The sequence below is a fragment of the Pogona vitticeps genome, chromosome 2 (genome assembly GCF_051106095.1).
Source record: "Pogona vitticeps strain Pit_001003342236 chromosome 2, PviZW2.1, whole genome shotgun sequence".
Classification (NCBI taxonomy): domain Eukaryota; kingdom Metazoa; phylum Chordata; class Lepidosauria; order Squamata; family Agamidae; genus Pogona; species Pogona vitticeps.
This window is the reverse complement of record NC_135784.1, coordinates 228,425,706-228,450,588: the sequence shown is the minus strand read 5'-3', so window position 1 is coordinate 228,450,588 and position 24,883 is coordinate 228,425,706. Positions and strand designations below refer to the sequence as shown.

General features: G+C 42.1%; 1 long non-coding RNA gene across 1 annotated transcript; it reads right to left on the bottom strand.

Moving 5' to 3' along the window:
* Positions 1 to 7,300: 7,300 nt before the first annotated feature.
* LOC144586585 (uncharacterized) lies at positions 7,301 to 24,274 on the bottom strand. The gene is made up of 3 exons (XR_013541483.1): positions 18,622 to 24,274; positions 16,885 to 16,966; positions 7,301 to 13,077 (listed from the first exon to the last, which is right to left on the bottom strand). It is a non-coding gene; the product is annotated as an uncharacterized LOC144586585 (long non-coding RNA).
* Positions 24,275 to 24,883: the final 609 nt, after the last annotated feature.

Genomic DNA, 24,883 nt, shown 5'->3' with positions numbered 1-24,883 from the left:
AGTTGACTGTGAACTTCCAAGAGCATCATTGTCTAAATTCCAGAGACAGAGTGTTGTGAGATCTGGCTTTATAATAAGCAATGTCAGGAACAATGGTAGGATCAATAGTAAAGCCTGGAGGCTATCAAACCTTCAGGTAAGAGTTAAGGAATTCAACAAACAAGGGAAAGACCTGGAATTTTTTTAATTGTCCCATAATGAGAACAAGGACTGGTCCACAGTCTACATAGGAGCCTTGCCCCAAAATGGCAGAGTGAGCTACTAAGGACGCTGGACTTTTGGGACCACGGCAACAATCCAGTTGTCAGATGTGTCAGGCTAGATCAGAGTGAGATAAAGCAAAGTGGATGAGATTGTTTGTTTGTTTATTGTTCCCATTCATGTAACAGCACTACTCTGGGTGGTTCACATTAAACTATGCAGTCATAGTGAAATAATATAATAGAAACCATGAAACAAACAAACAATATGAAGCCAGAAGAAGCCAGAGCAAAGTTGAAACTAAGCAAAAAAAAAAAAAAAAAAAAAAAAAAACCACAAAACACACACACACACAAATAGCAGTAACTGGATGGAGATGTAAGATCAACCTCAACTCAACTTGGGTCGGAGTCCAAAGGCTCCCTGAAGACTTCAATTGCTTCTTGAAGGTCAACAGGGAGGGGGCCAGGCATAGTTCCTCCACGAGCTGGTTCCACAAAGATGGAGCCACTGGGAAGAATGCCCTACCTTTTGTAGAAGATTTATGAGCCTCCCTTGGGGTGGCTACCCAGAAGATAATAATATTAATTATTATTATTATTACAATAATCTGGTGAGTCAGGCAGTTGATTTTGGGGAGAGATGCTCCGATATCAGTTCTCCTATCTAGAGTTGAAGTAACTTTCTCTGATTTAGATGACAAAGAGAGATAGAGCTGCATGTCATTGACATACTGGTGACATGAACCCCTAAAACGCCAGACAATCTCTTCCAGTGATTTCATGTAGATGTTAAATAATATAGGAGACAAAATGGAACACTGAGAGACCCTGCAAGCTAGCAGCCAGGGTGTCAAACAGGAATCCCTGAGCACCACCTTCTCTCTCCTTCAGGAAGGATCAGAGCCACTGTAAACCAGTACCTCCAAGTCCCATCCCAGAGGAACAGGAGAGAAGGACGCCATGGTAAAAAGCTGCTGGGAGTTCTAATAGAACCAACAGAGATATGCTCCCCTTGTCCAGTTCCTGGTGTAAGTCATCCACCAAAGTGACCAGAGCAGTCTCTGTTCCATAACCAGGCCTGAAGCCTGATTGGAATGAATCTAGTTGTATCTAGCCATAGATAAAATAAATAAATAGCCAGGGTCTAAGGGGTAGAAACAGCCCTGGCAAATTGGGCACACACTAGACGTGGGCAACGGGACAGACATTCATTACCCGGATATGGGCTAAACAGGGAAATTGACCTTTATTCAGAATTATCCTCCTTGCAGTCAACAGGGCAGAAAAACTTCCACATATCCTGAGGAAGTTAAGCCTGAGCAAATTTGGCAGGCTTGTGGGCTCTGGGGAGAAAAATTCCACAAGAGATCCAGAACAATAATGCCAGAAATTTCTAGGGAAAAGAGATAAATGAGCCGGCAGAACAGAAGGAGTTAACCTGGGTTTACTGCCACCCATATATCCCCAGGCAACAGACTTAGTCCAAAGGGTCAATTGTATCCTAAAGGAGACAATACTTAAAATGCTGGAAGAGAAATTTGCAGCAGACTGTTAAATTACTCAGCCAGCAGGAGGTGAGTCCCTAAACAGACTCATTAATGCTCTCCTCCAACATAGAAAGTTGGTTGGTTAAAAGTGTAGAAAGTTTTGCTTGAAGCCTATCTTTAAATTCCAGCATGGCAGAGCTAGACATAGACACACTGCAAGATTCTGAGCAGAGATGAGGATAAATTGATCCAAACTTTCCCAAGGACAATGCTGGAGTGAGTCACTGACCCTGCTTGTTAGAAACACTGACTATACAGTACATCTCAACCTCTAAGAAAGACGTGGAGCAACTACAGGATCATTGCTTTAATTTTTCATGCAAGCAAAGTGTTTCAAGGTGTTGCAACAAAGCCTTTCACCTTATATAGGTAGAGCGAGAAATCCCTGATGTTCAGGTTGGATTCCAAAAAGCAAGAGGAACTTGAGGTCATATTGCAAATATCCACTAGCTACATGGAGCACTGAAGAATTTCAGAAGATCAGTCTACGCTTTACAGACAACAGCAAAGCCTTTGACTGTGTAGATTATGGGAAATGATCAAGCAGGAAAGCTTCAGTAGTGCAGCTCACCTTTGCCTCCCTCCCCAGATGATGTGAGACCCCTAGTCTCGTGGTAATCATCATTGGTGGGAGGGGGGAACATTAGGTTATTTAAGGATGTTCCCCCTTCTCCCCGCCCTCTTCCTTTCCTGACATCAGAGAAGGATAGAGCTCCTCTACACTGCACTTTGGCAAACTGTGTCATTGTTTGAGCCCTGCAAAAGCAACGCTTGGAGAGTCTGGGGGGGGGGGATAGCACCGGCTACCCTCTGCGGTTTGATTAACAACTTTGTTTTTTTCTTACACGGGTTTTTAGTTGCCTTATCATTCCTTTCATGAAGTTAATTAATTTAATTACTTGATCTAAGTTAAATAAATTTGTTATTAAGGGGGAGGGTAGATCAGAGAGAAGGGAGGATCGCGACTGCATGCCTTACACGGGTTGCCCTTTGGCACAACCAAAGCTTAAACCAGCTATTGGCCTTAGCTATAAATAAATAAATAAATAAATAAATAAATAAAGAAAGAAAGAAAGAAAGAAAGAAAGAAAGAAAGAAAGAAAGAAAGAAAGAAAGAAAGAAAGAAAGAAAGAAAAAGAAAGAAAGAAAGAAAGAAAGAAAGAGGCATACCGGGTCAGAAGGGCCCGGTTTTCTGAGGAAAGCTGCACTTGACCGACAGCCTTCTAATTTAAGTTTGCAAGGGCCGAGTAGGTAAAAAACAGCTGGGTTGCGGTGCGGCCTTGTGGACCCATCGCAATCTAGGACACCTGTGGTGCAGCCTTCAGGCTCATTAGCTATTAGCACTTTGATCTCCCCCCCCATCCTATATACTTTAGGAATAGTGCAGGGGTCTCAAACTCATGGCCTGCGGGCCAATTGCAGTCTGCGGGATGACATTTTGTGGCCCCCGCCTTAATATGAAAGTTTAATGTTAGTGCAGCCTGTGAGTTTGATATGTGTGGCACTTTACAGTGTTGTGTGCGGAGCTGAACAAACCTACCAATCATGGTGGAGTATATGGCTCTCGGGGGTGAGACATCAGCCGGGCTTGATGCAAGCAGAGATACATTTCTCAATGAGTGAAAGTTACAGCAGTGTTGCTATGAAATGTTTTCTTCCATGCCTGGCTGGCTGCCTCGTTTCTACTGGGCACACACAGACATTCGTCCCAGCGCGCTGTGTTCACAACACTTCAAAAAAGTTTTTTTAAGTTGCTGCCCAGCAGGATAATATACGTATATATACATATATAAATGTGTGTATGTGTGTGTTATTTGTATTGCGCTATTTGCATTACCTCACACATTGAGAATGCCGGTTTGCCATGGAAGAGGTTTGTTGGAATAACAACCAATGGAGCGCCATCAATGACAGGGAGGAAAAATGGACTGGTGGCACTTGTTAAAAAAACTGAAAGAGGAGGGTGTGGAGGAAGCCCTTGCTCTGCACTGCATTATCCATCAGCAGGCCCTTTGCAGCAGGCTGACGTTTGACAATGTGATGTCTGTCATTGTGAAATGCATCAACCAAATCAGATCCAGGGGCTTAAAGCACCAAAGGTTCTGTGCTTTTTTAGAGGAAATGGAGTCAGAATATCAGGATGTGCTCTACTTCACCGAGGTACTTTGGCTGAGCAGGGGAAACGTACTGAAGAGATTTTTTTAGTTGAGAGCAGAAGTGAAAGCCTTCATGGAGAAGGATGGAGTGGCTGTTCCTGTGCTAAATGATCCCAAATGGCTCATGGGCTTAGCTTTTCTTGTTGCTATCACACATGAGCTTAATATACTGAACAAGAAGTTACAAGGCCAATGGCAACTTGTCAATTCTGCCTATGACAACGTGAGAGCGTTATCCACAAAACTTGTGTTATGGAAAGCCCAGCTCTCTCAGACAAACCTTTGCCATTTCGCAGCATGCAAGGCACTCGTGGATGCAAGCACGCCATTCAGTGGCGAGAAGTATGTTGATGTCATTTGAAGCTCATCTGTGAATTTTATCACAGATTTGCAGACTTCAAAATGCACAAAGCCACATTTCAATTTTTTGCGGACCCCTTCTCCTTTGATGTGCAAGATGCCCCTCCTGTCCTTCAAATGGAGCTCATTGACCTGCAGTGCAACTCTGAACTGAAAGCAATGAGTGGAAAAGCAGACAAGCTTGGACAATTTTTGAGAGAATTGACCCTCAGCTTCCCTGAGGTTTCCTAAATGTTCAAGTGGATCATGTGCCTTTTTGGGAGCACATACTTGTGTGAAAAACTCTTCTCCATCTTGAACTTCAATAAGTCCAAGTACAGGTCCAGACTGACTGATGATCATCTTCAAGCCATACTGAGGGTTTCAACGGCTTCCTCCCTCAAACCAAATGTGGCTCAGCTATGCAAGAGGAAGCGCTGCTAGGTCTCTAGCAGCAAGGAGTAGGCAAGAGAAGCCATGCTCAGAAGAACAGTTCATTCATGATCAGGACAATTCATGTTTACAAGAAGATTAAAGGTGGTGGTGGTTGTTATTGTTGTTGTTATCAGTAATAATAACATTATTATTATATTATATAGTATAGTATAGTATAGTATATAGTATAGTATAGTATAGTATATAGTATAGTATATAGTATAGTATAGTATAGTATAGTATAGTATAGTATAGTATAGTATAGATTGATTTTCTTATTAATTCTTGGGATGGCAGCAGGCAATTTAATTCCCCCTGCTTTATGCCTTATGACACACAGGGTTTCAGGGCCCTGAACGCTTCGTGGCCCTGTTCTAGCGTGCAATTTGGGGGAATGGGCTGTGCCATATCCCCAGGTTGCATTTCCACCAACGGTAAGCACTACAGCTGACCTAGGGGTTTGGCAATACCCATCTGTTCCAGACATGGGTTACAATACCATGCCACTGCATGCATTGCCATTTGGCAATTACTTGATGCCTTTAGGTGTTCACTTCACCCCAGCCACGCGAGAGAAAATTTTAGAGGGAAAATATGTACATTTATTTGAGTTCTTAAATAGAAATGTGGGGTAAAAGGACTTAGACAAGGAGGACGAAAAGGACAAGGAAAGGCGTAGGAGAAAGAAGCCAGACAGGACATGGCTGTAAAGGCCTAACCATGACAGGCACCATCCCTTTTTCAATATTTGGATTTAATATACCGTGCCTACGTAGATTTCGCTTGGCAGGCTTGGCTTAACTATGATGAAACCTTTCATATCTGCAGCACAATTCATCCAAGCCTCAGATGGGATGAGCCCCAGCTGGGTCTTTGGCTGTAGTCTATGATGCTGGCCAGACCTTATCTGGGAGATAGGTTTGATAAGTGGCATTTTAATAGAATGGTTGCCCAGATTCAAAGTCCCCATGTATGAGGGGGGCTGGTGGTTTAACCCCGCCTGCTTTGCAGGGACTACAATGCCAAAGGCAGTTGCACCAGAAAACCAAACTGTTTCAGGCATGAGTGTGCAGCATGTAGGGGTCAGAACCCCTAAATAGAACCCATCTCAACATGTCGCCCATCCCACACGTTCAGCAGGCCACACTTGGACCCTGGTGCCCACACCTTCTGCAAGATCTTTTGAACACTGACCTTGGCTGGAACTGGAATGAGCTTTAAATACTGAGGTGGTGATGAATTATTTTGATGTTGATTCAGATCAACACAGAATTGGAGTAGGAAGTTGACAGAGTTAGCGGAATTACAAGGGTTACCCCAGGTGGCGATAACCAGCAGAGCTTCCCAGAGTGAAGTGAAGACACAGGCAGCAAACAGTCTTGATAGTAGAATATATATATTATATACAGGATATGTACAGGTATATACACAGCATAGTCTTTGTCCAGTCCCAATAGTCACACATGGCAATATCCTCAGAGTTACAGAGCTTAAATCAATGTCAGAGTTCCAGTAAATAGTCAAGGTCAATATACCATGCAGTCAGTCCGGTTCACCAGAGTTCCTCTTCTCCCAAGCCTCGTAGATACGGCTTCCACAGGATTCTCTAGCATGACGACAGCACTCCACGACCATAGCAACTCCCACAACAACCCACACTGGTGTATGCTAGGTCTCCAGCTATATACCAGAGATAGCCAATCCTGGTATATTCATCCTGCTGGTACAATCTTACACAGCTGTATTGACTCCTACTTAGCTCTACTTTACAGCAGTGATCCTTACAGATACTTATGTCTTGTTTCTAAAATGCATTTAACAATTTCCAGGTTTATCCAAACCCTGTCAATCTCTTCCAAATTGTTAAATGCTTACATATACACTTTTAAATTGTTTTAATTTTTTATACATTTCCACACTTTTACATTCAATTCATTATTTCACAATCATACATTTCACTGCATCCCCAACATTTTACATGCTTTCTCATACACCTTGAGCTTTTTCAGAGAATTTAGCTCCTTCTCTAGTGTTTTGTTCCACTTATCCCACGCTATGGAGGATCTTCGCTGGATGGTGAGTTTCAAGCCCCTAGGAACGCATTAATCGGGCTTTAATGCGTTTCTATGGGCTTTTAAAAATCGCGTTACGACGTTTTCGTTTTACAGCGATTTCGCTGGAACGAATTAACGTCGTAATGCAAGGCACCACTGTATTATCGGATGGCTTGTATCTTTTAGCTGTCTAAATTTTTCCCTTTTGTCAAGACATTCCCTTTAAAAAAGCCTCAACAAGTTATATGCCATTTTCTACTTCTGAAGTTGACTCTTCTTAAATAGCTTTACTATTTACGGTAGATTGTCTTTTGTTTTTGAAGTTAACCATCTCCATCAGATTCAGATTTCACCATTTAGATAAGAAAAGAACTGAGTGGTTAAGGTTGAGCAGCAGCATGGTGGACATGCAGGTGACTAATTAGACCAATGCAAACCTGGAAGATATGAAAACAGTGGGAGCAGGTTAGGTGATTCTGGGCTTGTTAAGCTGTCAAAAATTAACATCTTTGGTTTCTCACTTCTCTCTTCCTTTGTGCATTATTGATTCTTTTTATTTCAAATTCTTTAGCTCCTTGTTTGACAGCCCTTATTTCATCAGGCACTTCAGCTGTGAGTGAGAACTTCCCAATGGACATGCTCAGTATTAAAGCCCTTTAAAGCTGTGTTCAGTATGTCCTTGAATCATTTCTTTTGTCCATCATGCAACTGAGCATCTGCATCAAGATCTCCAGGGGAAAAATGCTTTGGGAGATCGTTATCTGGGATCCTGATAGCCATCTCACTGAAGTTGTCATTACTTTACAATTGTAATAATGCTTATAATCTTTGTTTGCTCCAGGATTTCAATATCAGGGTCTTTATTCTGCCATTTGATGTTGAGAATTCTCTGAAGACAGGTACGGTGAAAATGACTGAGCTTTCTTGCATGGCATTGATGATAGTCCATGTCTCTGCTCCATAAATAGAGAGGATAGGACAATAACTTTGTACATCTTCATCTTAACAGGAGCATTCATTCCATGTCAATTCACAGAGAGGCCCAACAGTCTTCCATAGACAGTGCTGGCTTCAGAGATCTGTGAAGTCACTTCGTCATCCATGAGAGTCCAGTGGGAGACAGTGTGTGCAAGATACATGAACATATCTACAGCAGCAAGGGGGTGTCTGTATACCTTCAGAACCTAAGGTACCCCACAACAGATTGGTGCATCACTACTGTCTTATCAGTATTAATCTTTTGACCAAAAATGTGGCAAGCAGAGGAGAACAGATCAAGACTTCTTTGCATAGCCAGATGTGTGGTTGCACAAAAAGCAGTCATCAGCAAATAAAAGCTCATACACTGTGCAAACTGAGATTGTAATTGTGGCCTGTACATACCGCAGATTGAACAGCTTCCCATCCATGGCATATAGAAGATCAAACACCAGTGTTTTCTTTCCTGTAAGTACCCCAAAGCATTGCAGAAAACATAAGACTGAAAAGAGTTGGAGCAAGAACACAGCATTGTTTTATGCTATAATAGGAAAGGGATCAGAGAGGATGCTGTTGTTGAGGACATGAACTTGCATAAGATAATGGAATTCTCTAATGATATGTTTGAATTTCTCAGGACATCCAAATTTCTTCATGATTTTCCACAGACCTTCTCTGCACCCAGTATCAACAGTTTAAGTCCAACCTATGGAGGTTGAGTAGAGGTTGACATGCTGCTCTTGACACTTTGCTTGTAGCTTCCAAACTGCAAAAAACAACATGTCAACAGTCCTTCATTCCTTCCAGAAGCCACACCAAGCTTCTGGTAAGAGACTTCTTTCCCACTGTCTCTGGTGGCAATTCCAAAGGATTCTTGCCAGAATTTTCACAGCAGTATTTAGAAGCGAGATGCCTCGGTGACTGTCATGCAGCTGACTGCTGCCTTTGTAAAGGTGGACAATTATTTCATCTTTGAAGTCATCTGGAACATTTTTAAATTGACATCCCCCTCTCATATTCGAACATGTTTTTTTAAAAAAACAGAAGCACGAGGGCCCTCAAAACATGGAGAAAAGCACCATGCATGTCCCCTACAAGGCAGAAGGGAACTTTCTGAGTTTTACTACTTATATTGCAGTAGACATACAACACAATCTGCTTAGATTCATCTATGAATTGGAATGAGTATCAATCTTGAACTGACAGTGTGTGATGTAACGCCTTTGTTCCAAAGCAGGAAACATTAATTTTATCATTTTTTGATGCAGACAGATTTTTGCAACAGTCGATAAAATTCACCACTACTTTACATTGTTTTATTGTTTCCAAAGCTAAAGTGGCAAAGGACAGGATTATGCTCATAAAAATTGGCTACCATGTTTCAAATATTCTGCAATTTTATGGGAATGGAAATCTGCAGCAATTTAGCTGTAGCTAATGGTATGTGAGAAGGAGGGGGATTTTTAAAAAAACAAGAATAAAAAGGGAGCTCCACAAGGCTCAGTTGAAGTCTTCGTGTAATTGCCATATTGGCAAAGCAATTCCTGTAAGGTAATGAAACTGGGGTTAATTTAAACTACTACCATCTCCTGATACAAACTGTTTCTGTATTATGAATTGAATTCATTACAAATGTATCCTTTTTAAAAGGGAAACAAATTGTTCAGGAACTCAGCTTGATTTACTAGGAATAATTAATGGGCTTTCAGAGGTCTACTTCACAGTCGTTAGCAGCCTATGTCAAATTGACCTGGCTTGCAACCTAAACAGCAAGTGCTCCTCTGTAGCTTCAGATGGCACCACTACATGCAAATGCTCGCAATATTGGTCCAGTGGTCTTTTTGGAAGAGGAAGCCTCTTCATTTGGGGACAATGGGTACTTCCTCTTGAGCATGACTGTCTCTCCACAGAACTCTGAATCTGTTCTGAAGCCCAAGAGTCTATTAGTAACATTTCACTACCTAAGTTATACTGACCTTATTGACATTCATAAGGAATTGCAGGGGTGATATGTGGTGTCTGTCTTTCCCTTCTCTCCCCTGCTATTGATACTTCTTTTCACTCAAATAAACCACCTTGTTATATTTGAGTATTTGGCTACATTGTGTGAAGAAACACTGTACGTTTCAGTACATTTTGGGAGTCTGGAGTTTGGACAATGAGATTTGTTGAGATCCTTCCTTTATCCTCCCCCTCAGACATCTGTAGAGCTGAATTGGACAAATCATTCCTGGGCTAAGGGGCTTAAAATAATTTCATACAGCTGGACAGGCTAGAGCAGGACTGGGGACGATGGCAGCTGTTTCAATATGTGAAGGACCTTGGGGCTTGCATGGCCAAATGAGTAGGATGAAGGGCAGAGTGGACAGATCCAAAGCAAGGTGAGTGTAGCCAGATGTGAGTCTTATCAACTGAGTCATTATCTCACTGAGTATAACAAGTACACAACCTACAATGTGTGTACACAGGTCAGTTCCATACAGCAGATTGCAAACAGGCAAAGCCTAATTTCAGGCAAGACCTTGCAAAAGTGCCTAGCTTAATTCTCTGAAGGGTTGTTTGAGGTTGACTGAAATCCTGTTGCTTAGCACAGTAAGTTGCTTTGGAGTAGGCCCATTGGATCAATGAGTCAACTCCTCTGTTGATTGAAACAGGCCTACTCTAATTCCAATTTACTATGCTAAAGTAAGTCACAACTAGAGTAGGTCCATTTGAATCAACAGAATCAACTGAGGTGTTGACTCACCCAAACCTCATTGATTGGAGATGGGCATGAAATGAAGCATGAAACAAAAGACCGACAAACTGGTTTGCTTTGGGGCACTTTGGGGAAATGCTCATGCCCACAATGAAACAAAATGGCAAACTATTCAGCAGTTTGTACACCGAGTGATTTGTGCAATCTGGGACTTCTGGGAATGGTAGAATGCCCCCCTCAGAAGTCAGAGATGCCAAACTCACTGCAAGTCTTAGGGTGGCTCTCCTCCCCATCCACTCCATGTTTGGTGAACACTGGGTTTGGGACACCCAAGTTATAGACCCCCAAAGCAGGTCCACCCAGGAAAATGCTTTTTATCCAGCTGCTAAAGAGAACTTTCCTGGGGGAGATCCGCTTTGGGGATCTATAACTCAGATGTCTCAAATACAATCTGTGCCAGACTTGGAGGGGAAGGGGGGAAATCAGCTGAAGACTCACTGTGAGTTTGGTGCCTCTAACTTGCACAGAGGCCATCTTGCTGCTCCTGGAAATCTCAAATCTCACAAACCACAAAGTGGTTCATTTTGTTGGAAAGTTTATGAAAGTTTGTGGTTCATGAATAGTGATGAATCATGAAACATCCTTTCCCCAGTTTGTGCCCTTCTGTACTTCTGATTCAATAGCCCTACTCTAGTGTGGCATACTGTGCTAAGTAATAGGTCTGCAGGCATTAAATACCTTGAAATATCCTGTTAGCATCTGATTATCACCGGTTATGACAGCCAAAGAGGCTGCAGGCTGAGTGGGGAATTCATCTTCCCATCCTTGTGTTTATACCATGGACTGGAAGTTCCTCATCCCCAGCCTCAAGTGGGGATCATTATGTAATTCTTTTGCAAGGGAAGGGCCCCTGCAAAACAGCAAACCGCACTCAAAGGAGAAAGGCATCCCCAGTGATCTACAACAGGTAGAATGAAAGGATATAAGTGTATGGATAAGTAACTGGTTGAAATTTGTGGTAAGATCACAAAAGGTACCCTCACATAGCTAGAAGCTTGTTTGTTTTTAATCATCTCCCTTTGAACTCACAATGTACTTGCTAATGGCTTTCAGCACACTTCACGGCCCCTTAACGGCCTCCATTTCTTTCAGCTATCAGTTAAACCTTTTTCATAATTTCCATTTACATAAAATATGTCAGCATACTTAGTATGTGGCAGCTGCTGCTTTGGACAAATGAAGCCATCTGTATACAGGAGAGGTCAGAAGAGTTTGGTATAAAAATACACTTTCAAATTAGTGCACTAATAGGATTTGGGTGCATTCTGTAATATTAACATCATATTGATTCCATTGTCCATGTAAGGCTACTGGAGACCTTTCCAGTAACAAGTTTTATTTCACTGCAGCTTTCATGAAAGTAATAAGGTGAAAATATCTCTACATTTAGAATAGGTGACTTCCTTCCTTAATCTTCGTCCTCCTAGACAGACTGGACAGAATGTATATATCTGACCTTTTGGTTCATTAATCTTTGCCCTGCAGAACTTGCCAGAAAAAAGAGTCTGCTCTTATGAGCCTCTGCACCTGATGATCGGAGGATGGCGTGCAAGAGCTGCTTCAGCTGTGCAGCCGCCGCCTGCACAATGACACTGAGACTTGACACAGGATATTAACAGTCCAGCCAGGATGGTAAAGTACCAGAAAAACGAACACGATCGGGATCAGCTTTGGGAAAGACTGAGAGACCTGAAAGGGCTCATATGTGGAAGATGGAGCAAGCCTTGTTTTCTGCTGCTTCAGGGGACAGGATCTGATCCAATGGGCTCAAACTGCAAGTGAAGACATTCCAACTAAACATTAGGGAGGCAGGACCTTGCACTATGAGCTGTTTGACAGTGAGATGGACTACTTCCCAAAGGTGATGGATTCTCTTTTATTGTAGATTTTAAGATGAAGGTTCAGCGGCCATACGTTAGAGATGCTTTAACTGTGCATTCCTTTGTTGGCAGGAGAATGTTTGGGATCCCTCCCTTACAATTTTACAATTCTAATTTCTGTCATTCTAATGTATGGGCTGCTGTACAGATCAGGGCAAGCTGGTCACCTTTCACAGCTACAACCATGTGGCTTAAAAGCATTCTATTCAGCTGTCAGAGTGGAACCTAGCAATTTTGCCACCTGACATGAAAGACAAGATGGCACCTCTCCCCCATTCCTCCTGCAGAAGTGGACAAGTTGGGTGCAAGTTGAGTTTTATTTCAATGCCAGTGTTGGTACATTATCCTCCACCACACCTAATGGCAGCAGGCTAGTCTCAGGAATGCAAGATCACCTCAGACATCATGTTCTCTGCTTCAGCAGATGAGATGGCCAGGGGTTGCTGCTGCCCCTGGCCCTCCCCATCATCTAATATCCCCTGCTTGATTGAGGTGACCAACATACTCTGCTCAATGATACAGCTAGGCCTATCATTTATTGTATGTAAAAGAAAAACAGAGAGAAAACAGGGTTTGGAATGACGTGTCCTTGTGGAGTTAGTGGGGATATCACGGATAAGATGAGGGGAAGCAGGATTTGATTATAAAGATCTGGATTTGATCTTTCCTCTGCCATGGCGATCACCAGACAAGCTTCAGCTAGTCAGTCTCCCTTCAGTCAGATGTACTTCACAAAATAAATAAATAAGAAAATACAAATTTAAAGAAGAAATTAACCCTTCCAATACATACTTCTTGGAAAAAGAATACAAAGGTGGTCAACAAAACAACAAGAAATTAACCCTTCCAATACATACTTCTTGGAAAAAGAATACAAAGGTGGTCAACAAAACAACATAAAGCAGATATGAGCTAAGCAAGCTTTTATCCCAGAATTGCATCTGACAAGAAAGTGCAATAAAGCAGGCATTGCCACCCATTCCATTTTATCCGCTGGGCACTTATGGTGCACTTACGCTGCCACCAGTAGGGTTAAGAAAGACAGACACTCTGTATGACCCCCACCCCATTACCCAGAACTCTAACCATCTTTCAGCTGTCATGACTAAAAGCAAGCTAGTATAATTTTATACACTCTCTTTGCTTGCAGGGAAGGATTAGATTTTACAGGGCTCTCTGGCAGGAGTCACAGATATCACAGCCTGCTTTAGCTGCAGATGCTATGAACTGGTGACGGTGCAGCCGCTGCTGCCAGCGCAAACTAATAGTGGTGCAGTATTAAAAGTAAAGGACAAAACAATGAATGGAGAGGGATACAAGCTCACTAAATTAAAGTTGTTGGTTTTTTTAAATGTGGCTTTTCTTGTTTATGATGTTGCTGAGAAGACAATAAATGGTGAATAATTGTTTGCTTGGCGAAGGTGATTTTTCAAGCTACCCTCCACAACCCCCCCCCCCCCGAAAACTTCATTAACAAAATTAGACATTACATTTTATGATGAACATAAAAGCCCAGAGAAAATGTGGCCAAGCTGTTTCGGTATATAAAAGAGCAATCTGATGCTCTGTGACAGAGTTCCCCAGTACCAAAGTCTCTGACATTTCCAGTGCCCTTCCAAACTGGTGCCTGCTGGCTGAGATTAAAGGACGAAGACAGCTTGCTTGGTTCTTCCTGTTCTGCAGGGTTTTCACTTCCAATAAAAATTAAATAAATAAATAAAATTCCTGACATGGCATTTTTAATTTTTTAAAAAATTATTTTTGGTTGGGCTTGTGTTTCAGGGTAGGTTGGATGGCCTTTAATGGGAAAGGAAAAAATGTGTTTAAATTGATCTCTTGTGCTTGCAGGTGGCTCCCAGTCCTTGATGTATCCTGCAGGCTGGGATTGCTGGGAATTCCCATCTCCTCTTTTCCCACACTCTCCTAGGGATGAGATCTTCAGTGTTGGGGGTTGGAGAACAAATATTCCACATTCTGGAAGTTCTGCCTCACAGACAAGACGCCTTGCAGAACCTGGATGGATTATCTGGTTATGGGAGGGAGACTGCTTTGGTCACCTTGGTGGATGACCTACATCCAGGAACTGGACAGGGGGAGTGTGTCCCTGTGGGTTCTGCTGGATCTCTCAGCAGCTTTCAATAGTATTGACCACAGCATTTTCCTGACCCATCTCTCTGGAATGGGACTTGGGGGTACTGTTTTACAGTGGCTCCAGTCTTTCCTGGAGGAGAGAACTCAGAAAGTGGTGCTGGGGGACTCCTGTTCGACACCCTGGTTCCTGGCGTGTGGGAGTACCGCAGGGTTCTGTTTTGTCCCTTATGCTATTTAACATCTACATGAAACAAATGTGAGGTATTGTCTGGAGTTTTAGGGTTCTATGTTACCAGTACGGAGATGACACCTAGCTCTATCTCTCCTTGCCACCTAAATCTGTTTCAGCTCTAGATTCGTGTCTACTGTCAGTAATGAACTGGATGAGGGAGAATAAACTGAATCATAATCCAGACAAGACAGAGGTGCTCCTGGTCAGTTTAAAACCACATCAAGGGATAGGTTTGCAGCCTGGGCTGGATGGGGTTACAATCCCTCTGAAAACACAGGCATGGAGCTTGGGGGTGTTCCTGGATTATCTCTGAGCCTGGATGTCCAGGTTTCAGTGGTGGCCAAGAGTGCCTTTGAACAGTTAAAAGTAGTATGCCAGCGACACCTGTTCTTGAGAAGCCTGATTTGGCCATGGTTTCACATGCCCAAGTTATATTTAGTTTGGATTACTGTGGCACGCTCCATGTGGGGCTGCCTCTGGAAAGTGTTCAGAAACTTCAAAGGATCCAAAATGCTGCAGCCAGATTTTTAACTGGGGTTGGTCACAGGGGCCATACAGTATAACTCCCCTGTTACAGCAGTTCCACTAGCTCCATTGTCTATTGTAAGTATAATATTTGGGTAGGGAAACAGAAAGAAGAGAAGGACTTATACTTGGAAAGACAGACTGTAGGGCAAAATGGCTTTGTAGTTTTTTTTTCCACTTCATTTGGTTATTTGACCACTGCTGTTTTTCCTGTCTGCACATGTTTTTCTTTGTAGCTGTGTCCTCATCTCTTGTACATGATTTCCACTCATCCCTGATTTTTCATTCAGCAGCTGTTAATGTCCACAAGTTGGGGCCTGAAACTGGGAGAACTTCCCCAACCCCTGGTTGTAATTTCTTTATCTAAGAGCTGTAGAGCTGGAAGGGGACCCTGTGGATCATCAAGTTCAGTCCACGTCAAGGAGGCACAGTGGGGAATAATTGGAGTCTGCAGGCCAGGAGAAAGGGTAGCTGGGGATGAGACGGATGTGTTTCCCCACAAGTTCAAAGGGATCTGGGTCAACACAAGCAGGAAACAACTTTTTTTAAAAAAAAGCAGTTTACTTTCTTGCCATCTTACACCCATGCTCAGAGGCAAGTCCCATTGTCCAGTGGTGATTTTTACTTGTAGAAAAAACACGTATGTGTATTGTAGTTCATCAAATAAATAAAAGTTTTCTTTCCTCCTCTCTTCCCACATCTCCTCCCTCTCTTTTCTTTCTTTCTTTTTTTCAGGGGGGGGGGTTCTTTTTGCTTTTTCTTTGCCTCAAAATCTTCTCTTGTTGTTTTCTTCTGAAGTGGAGAGGAAATGTTACACAAGAATTTGCCAGCTAATCTGTCTCTAACATTTGTTTGTTAATATGTTTTCCTGGACTGTTCCTTTGCAGTGGAGAGAAAGCCTTTCTTAATGACCCATATTGGGGCACACTCTTTTAATGAGTGTGTCTTGTTCTCTGTTGGTACATTTGCTTTGATTGCTTTTGCTAGGCTGCCAGCCTTTCTGAATTTCCCACATGTGGTTTTCTCATGGGCATGTGTGTGTGTGTGTGTGTGTGTGTGTGTGTGTGTGTGTGTGTGTGTGTGAGAGAGAGAGAGAGAGAGAGAGAGAGAGAGAAAGACTTACAAAAACTATGCATGAACTAGACAGAAATGTCTCCTTCTTGCTCATTGGAAGATGAAGGATTGAAGCCAAAGGGTCCTGCAGAAACTTAGGTTGTTTAGCCTATTTTATTTGAAAAAAAACTGTATAAAAAACCCCCAACAATTCTCTTGGCATTCTAGTTATCTATTTGCCTTGCTTTGCTTCAATTTTTTTTCTGCCTGAATTACCTTGAATTCTCTACCTGTCCTGCCAGGTGTACGGTGGCTTTCCTATGGATCCTGCTCTCATTTGAAGAAAAACAAGGTTTCATGGAACATGTTGAATCATGAGCATTAATATGGAATATCCCCTTTTCAGCACACAGTAACCTTGAATGTTATATTAATACACCAATACATCTGACTGGATATGATGAAGAGTTATGGATTTCTGGTGAAATTCTCTTTTCGCTACACACTAGAAGTATAGAGAAGAGAACAGCTACAAGTTCCCCAGAGTCCACCCCTTTCTCATTCACTAGCATTTAAAGTCTCAGTAACTCACTATGAGACATTTGTGAGATAAAGTATAAAAACATTACTTACAGTTGTTTGAAATTGTGCGTGCTGCTTTCTTTACTGCAGACATATCAACCACCAATTGAAGAAACCAACAGCAAGCAAACAACTGCATCAAACAGACAAAGGAGAGAGAAAAAGAAAAATCAGGAGAGAGGTGGAGCTCTCTTCGGATTCAAAGGTTGCAAGGAATGATTGGCTAGTGCTGGATAGATAATAATCCTGGTCACACAAATTACAGATAGCATGCAAGATTGCAAATTAAAAACTCTCAACAGAATCTAGCCAGAAACTGGAAGGAAAGTGTTGCTTGTAATGAAATTATTTGTAATGAGTTACTTTCTATGGTAGCGAGGAAGCTGCATTTCAAAATTAAAGTGAAAAGTTTTAACACTGGTTCTTTGTTTTAGGTGGAGGAGTGTAGATAAACATAGTTTTCTTATTACTTTTTCCAAGCTTTTCTAAATGGCATTTTTTTTTCATATTTCTAGAAGCATTCTGAGTGGATATTTTCAAGTATTATACCTACCTTTTTACTGTATGTACCATAAGTCCTCCCCCTTGCAAAATTGGCATGAAAATAATGAATATGTGATGGGTTATTTTGTTTAAAAGTTGCAATATGTAGAAGTCATACTTTGAGGAGTCTCACTGAAATCAATGAGCAGTATCTTGCTGCATTACGCAAGTATTGCAGACTTTGAATTTCTGATTAAATTCCTCTAGCTGTGCAGCAGAAGCATAGGGATTCACAGAGCAGAATAGCCTCAAGTTCCCGAGAATAGTCCACCCCTTTTCTCATTAACTGACATGTACAGTCTCAATAATTCAATCTGAGACATTAGTAGGAGAAAGAATAAAAAGTTTCATTACTTACAGATCAACAGCAAACTGACAAACATGACTGCTGGTAGCAACAGATTCAATAGAAGGAAAGAGATGCAGAGCAGAGAGTAGGGCTCTCTTTTAATTCAGTGATAGGGACGGAACAACTGGTTAGTTTTGGATAAATTAAAAGTTACCTCAGCCCAGAAAAGTCCCTCCCTGTCAAACCTACTAAAGGCATATGCAAAGCTGCAAAAACTCCAGCTCCAAACTGCATTTGCCTCACTGCCACAGACTCCCCTTTGCAGGATTACAAGCTTGGTTGTGTAACCAGTTATTTTATTGGTCAAGCAACAGGGGTCTGCCAGATCAGGGAAACTCTTACATGGTTGCCCTTACACTAGCCAATGGGATTTAAGCCATTTAACTCAATCACATCCTTTGTAAGAACTGGACATGAAGTCTTGTGCTGCATTTAGTGTTCTAATGGATTATAAGGGTTATCACATGACTCAGAATGCAGGCTGTCTTCCTAGCAGACACTCTGACCAGAATCCTGCCAAATTTGTGCTGTGCAAATAGTGAGCCTACTTGAGTTGTCATCATGTCCATTATGTTTCTTTGCTTCCTTTCCTTGGGTCATTTAGGCAGCCACATACCTGCCTACATGACCCATACTCGGCTGTCCCTGAAGAAGAAGAAACTGTTCTGTCATTGCTCTTACATGCATGTTTTCCCCAATAAGATTTCAGCCTTTGTGTTAACTAACTGGCATTACCCTTTTTGCATTTGGTATTACCCTTGTATTCCATACTTACAAATATTTCCTAATGCCTAGTGTTCTGTGCCCTCTCCTGCTGCTTTCCATCAGACTAAAAAATTAGGATTCCTTTATAATATTTATATATTACTTGATATTTAAAAAATCTTTATATTTACCTTAAAATATCCCCCAGTACAGTATGGTTGGCTGTATAGCTCAGTGGATCCAGAGGTTGGGAGTTCGATTTCCCACTGGGCCTCCTGGGAGGAAAGCCAGCCTGTGTTGCCTTGGGCCAGCTGCACAGGCCCAGGATGCCTCCAGAAGAAGGAAACTATAAATCACTTCTGAGTATTCTGTACAGTGGTGCCTTGCTTGACGAGGTTAATTCTTTTCAGAGAAATCGCTGTAGAGTGAAAATGCCGTAAAGCCAAATAAAAAAGCCCATTGAAATGCATTGAAAATCGTTCCATTGAAAACTCACCATCCAGCAAAGATCCTCCATAGGGGCGACCATTTTCCATGCCTGTGCAGCAAGGAATCTGTCCCTAAGCACAGCCAGGGGCCATTTCCTTCAGCCGATGGCCATTTTGAAACCCCACAATCAGCTGTTTTTGATCATCGCAAAGCGGAAAAACCCCATTCAAACCATTGTTTTGCGATCGCAAAAACATCGTCGTGAAGTGGATTTGTCGTTAAACGGGGTAATCGTAAAGCGGGGCACGACTGTACCTGGAAAACTCTGAAAAAGGATCAAGTCAGAATCAAGTTGACACAATTATCATCATTAATATAGTATGAGAATAACTTTAAAACACTTTAGCACTAGTACAGAAGAACAGAATGGTTATAATCAACTGGGGAAGGCCTGCATAAATAGGTATGTTTTCATAAGACACTCAGAACTGAACAGAGTCTCTGCCTTTGGGGCCAGAAGCCAGAGAATATTTCAGAGACTGGGTGTGATCAGTGAGAGTAAGAAGCAGCACATTGGGCCTCTGTCAAGGACCCCAAGGATCAACTGGGCATGTATAAAGGGAAAACAGTCTGCTAGGTGCTCCAGTTTGGAAGTGTCTCAGGCTCTGTACGTTAACAACTTCATGAACATAGTTCAGTAGCTAATAGGCATCTGGGGGCCAACCCTGGTGACTTTCTTCTAGCAGCATCTTTCATAGTAAATAACATTCTGTCATTCTTAGCAAAATGCTAGTTGCTAGAAGGTGTCTCAAAGGACAGAGGATGGCAGGTATTTTTCTAGTCTAGTTACAGCTTGCCAGTGATTGGTTCGTTTAATTGAGAAAAGATTCATGAGGACCAAATGACCGCTTAGGATGCAATGCCTGTTTTGCTTTCAGTAATTGAAATGCTTATTTATTTTTAACACAGTGCAAGTGTTTGTCAATTCACAAGTCCAGGAATGTCTCTGTTATCACCCACTAACTGCCTTATGAACAGCTATTGTTATCACTTGCTATCTGTGGTTTCATTTCTTTCTGACCTCACTCTTTTCCCAATTATGGACATCATTTCATGTTCCTGATGAACTAGACTGATGCCCATGAGAGCTAATGCCATAATAACCACATATATGTGCTCAGTCAGCGATGGAGGCACAAGTGATGGAGACAAAAGAAAGTGTTTTTCCTTTGTCTGCATCTAAATTCTGGATTTCCTTGTTCTCAGTAGGTTGGTTCCCACTTTGACTACACGCCGTTATATGATGGAGGAGACCTCCCTGCTCAGGGCAGTGCTTTGTTTCATTAAATCTCTATTTTAGTCTGCATTTATTTTATTGCTGTGTTACTGAATTAATCACAACAAAAACTGTTGGTAACCACTCAGACAGTAAAAGTACAAGGTTTTCCATATGTATGTAAGTAAGTAAGTTGGTTATTCATACTTCTCAACGCCATAAGATTCTTTTGGTTTTGCTGAAGCAGACTAGCAGGGCTAATGTTCTGGAAACTGTGTGAAAATGATTTTAGAGAATTTAACACATGATCAAGAAACACAACCTACCATGTGATCAGATTTCTATGAAGGGATATTCTCCCTTGCCAACTATTCTGAGTTCTTTGAGACTGCAGTTATATGTTGTCTCTTTTTGACTGCCTTATAGACCAGCAGGAACTGGGCATTCAAGCTGGACAGCTCAGTGAGTTAGGTATGAGTTCAATTCCCTACTGTGCATCTCGGGAGAAGAGCCAGCTTGTGTGGCCTTGGGCCAGCTGCACAGTCCCAGGATTCTTTCAGAAGAAGGGAATGGTAAACCACATTTGTGTACTCTCTGGAAAACTCTGGAAAGGGTAGTGATGAGGCAGAATTGATTTGATGGCACACCATCATCATCTCTGCTTAAAAGGATTAATTTCAATGTGCTCATTTTTGTCTCTGAGGACTCACACACCCTGTGGGAGATTTTGGAGGAGGGGAGCTCTACCTCTGCAAGAATATTTTTGCTGCTGTTCATGGAATTTCAGCTCTGGGACCCAAAGGGAGGAAACACAAAAGTTAGGTGAACTGATATTCTCCAGATGCTTTGGGAAGAACCTCTCAGAAGCCCTAGTTAAAGATCAACAGCTGTTGCCAAAAACATCTGGAGGACACAAGGCTCCCCGTATTGTAATGCCAGTAGATTGTTGTGTTTTGTTTGAAGAATTTAGCAGATGTCCAGCAGAAAGAAGCACAATGAACGAAGTCAGTCCTTCTTTAGAGGTATTTTACTTGAGATGATAAGCAGTAGTAGTAGAAAATAACAGTAGATATACAGCAGTTAACAGCAAACGAACACTCCTACACACGTAACTCTTCACCAACATTAACCCACACCAAGTACTGGCGTTTTTGCCTTATATACAATGTCTCTTATCAGCTACAGCTGTGATGTCTTGCAGCTGTTCTTTTAGTAAGTCTTTCCAGAATCTCAGGGAACAAATGCCGGTTTAACCATACCACGACATAGATAACCCATTATTGTTGCAATTGCTATCAAAGTCATCATCACATTCCTGAATGTCATATATGACTAAACCTGTTGATGATTCTGCTATTGCCATTTGAAATCATCCATTTATATCTCACCCTTCCTTTCACAGAAGCTGAGAGATAGATAATCTCAGGTTATCCTTGAGGCTATGAGCTTAGTTTTAACTTGTCTACATGCAGCTTGCCCGTACAGTACATTACTTCCTTTATATGACCACCTGGAATTCCCTGGTGGGACAGTGAATGGGCTTTGCTTAGTGTCTGAGTTCCAAGTAATGTATGCCATATCAATGGGGAGATCAAATATTCTATTAAACAGTCTCAAGGTGCTTTTTATTTTGCTTTTTAGAATTAAGGCTTACTAACACAGCAGGTTCAGAAGCCAACACAATGAAGGCTATTATAATGAATTGAAAGTGGAGTCCAGGGCGCAGAGAGAAAGCTATTAGCAACATGTTGGATCCAATGGGATGCACTGGCTCCTTGCTATGAGAATTAAGGCTATATAAACAAACAAGAGCTTTTTAAAATTATTATTGGAGGGCATGCTCTTAGTAAAGGGATGGTACACCTAGACTTCCCAGTCCGAGACCTTGGTTTCCTGCCAGCTCATAACATGCCACCTTTTCCATTAGAAATTAAAAACCTGTAGAATCACTGCACAGGTAAATGAGGTCTCCATAGTCTCCTTCTAACTAAGCAATCTGTTCTGGGCTCTCTGCACAGACGGTTCAACGCAAGGCAATGTGTATACAAATTTCTCAGCAAGCAAGCAGTTAACACCCTGTCATCCTTTCCAGCAGGTCACTGGTGTGCCAGTGCATTTCTTGGTTTGTTAAGCACCCTAATTTTCATTTCAATATGCCACGTAAAGCATTTGCCGCTGAGCAGAAATTTGCTCATAATAAGGTCTCTCAGCTAGCTGTAAAAGGGAGAATTAGTGTCTTTCATTCTGGATTTCAAGGCCTCCCTCCTGGCAAAGAGATCAGCAAACACTCTCTCATTTAGCAGGCCGGGGCAGGATATGACCAGTGATGTTTCAAATCATTAGATACAGGTATCTACTTTGCTATTGTTTGGACCTCAGTGACATCAGGGTTTGTTTCTCCGATGGATGAGAAATCACCACGGCCCTAAGCTGTCCTTGCAATGTTTGCCCTATTTATAAATATAGAAGCAGAACATCAATGGAAGCAATGATGCTACTTGCCATGTCACGGATGTGTCATGCCAAATCAGATCCCTAGATAGAAAAAGAGAGACTTTGCATTTGCAAGCTCTTCATTTTCAGCTAACACACTTCTCTTTCCAGCTGTGGTTCCTGTTTCTTCCTTCATCCCTCTTATCCAAATTGCCTTCTCTAGAAATTAAAATGGATACTTTTTTGGAATAAAGCACCCAGAATCCCACAGCCAGCAGGGCTTGAGGATTTGGGCAAATATAACCCGAAAAATACCTTTCTGAATCTCTGTCTTTCCCCTCAGCTATCACTGTCACCAGGTTCTCCTCATGATCTCCTCAGGCTGAAATACCTGCATTGTCAATTGCTTACCAGGCACAGTTCAGGGTATTGGTTTTAACTAGAGATTGGGATGAAGCAACCTGAACTTGACAACCCGTGCCCACGAATTGCCCCTCAGTGGCCCGATGAACCACGAATCAATTTGTTGGTTCATTGGGTCATTTTTTTTTTAGACAGCCCACGGGGCTATCTTTAAAAAAAAAGCCCTGCCCCCCACAGTGCCGCGTACCATAAGAAGAGGAGGGAAGGGATCCAAGGTAGACAGACTAGGGGATTGCTTTGATCCCTTCCTTCCTCTTCCTATGCCACATGGCATAGGAAGAAAAGGAAAGGGGGACCCAAGCCATTTTTTGCAAAGGCAGCGGGACTGGGGGATCACCTTGACCCTACTTTGATTCTGTCCCTCCTCTTCCTATGCTGCATGGGCATAGGAAGAAGAGGAAAGGGAGACCCAAGCCATCCCTTATCCCTGTGAGTGGGATTCCCTTTGGGCAGGCTTTAGCAAGACACCCAAGGGAAACCACTCTCTGCTTATGTCCCTGAGGAACAGCTGAGCCGCGGGGGCATAAGCAGATAGGGATAGATGAAGGAATGAATATAAATGGGTTATATTTGTTGCTTCGTATTTGTCAGGGTTTCCGGACCCCAAGAATACAAAGCAACAAATATCTGATGATCAGGGATATTTGTTGAATATCCCAGTTTGTTTTTTATTCATCCCATTGTTCTCTTTTAACCTTCAAAGCCCTAAATGGCTTGGAGCCTGGCTCTCTGAGGGATCACTTGTCTCATTATGATCCTGTCTAGACTTTAAAATCTTCAGGAGAGATCCTCTTAAAAACTCCAATAGTTTTAGAAGCCTGACTACCAAACATGAGAGAGACGGCCTTCTCCTGTGCGACTCCAGAACTCTGGAACACACTCCTTTCCAAGCTGTGATCTGTTTCCACTCGGACTGCTTTTAAGAAGTGGGTAACAACACATCTCCTCTGCTGTGTTGTTTTTAATCTGTATACTTTGCAATTTCAATGGGTTTTTAAAAAATGTGCTTGTGAGGAATTGAAGCAAACTGAGAATTGTAGTCATGCAAAGATGGAGTTTGTTAGGTTCTGTATAAGATGAATTTAAAAGCAATGGAATGTTATGAGGCTCTTTTGCAGAACTGCTTTGCCTGGTACTGAGATAAGGATGGAAGGCCAGAGGGGCCCATGAGAAAACCAAACAGCATGCCACTTAATTGGGAACGAGATAAGACATCTGCAGATCTCATGTGAATTATGGGCGGAGAGCTGTGTTATACCCACTTGGATTTAATTGATTAATGGCCTGGAAGTGTCATAAAGAAGGTGGTCTAAGACATGTAGAAAAATGGTTGTTCATGTATGTGAGAGTAATTTTCATTGGTGAAGAAATGTTATGGAATGTGAGAAGACAGAGGTTTGCTTTTTGAAGTAGAAGGGGGAGAAATAGCCCAGCTTCTAGATGCAAACATGTAGCCAGAGCAAAAGATGATTACTTAGCATAGACTTAGTTCTTCTTATTTTACTTAGAAATAGCAGATTTATTTAATCATTGTAATAGATGGATATGCCGAATGCTTGTGCCTTAAAGCTACAACTGTATTCTAATGAAGCTACTTAATTTTCTTAATAAAACAATTATAATTCTTCAACAAAAGACTGGGCTCTTGAAACAGCATGACTTACATCTAAATCCAGAGGATCTGAGAAGGTCACTAAGTTGCTACTGAAAATTGAGAGGTCCTACCTGGCAATACTGTTGTGCATTCCAAGGAAGCACGTGGTGGCGCTGCGGGCTAAACCACAGAAGCCTGTGCTGCAGGGTCAGAAGACCAAGCAGTCATAAGATCAAATCCACGCGACGGAGTGAGCGCCCGTCGATTTGTCCCAGCTCCCGCCAACCTAGCGGTTCGA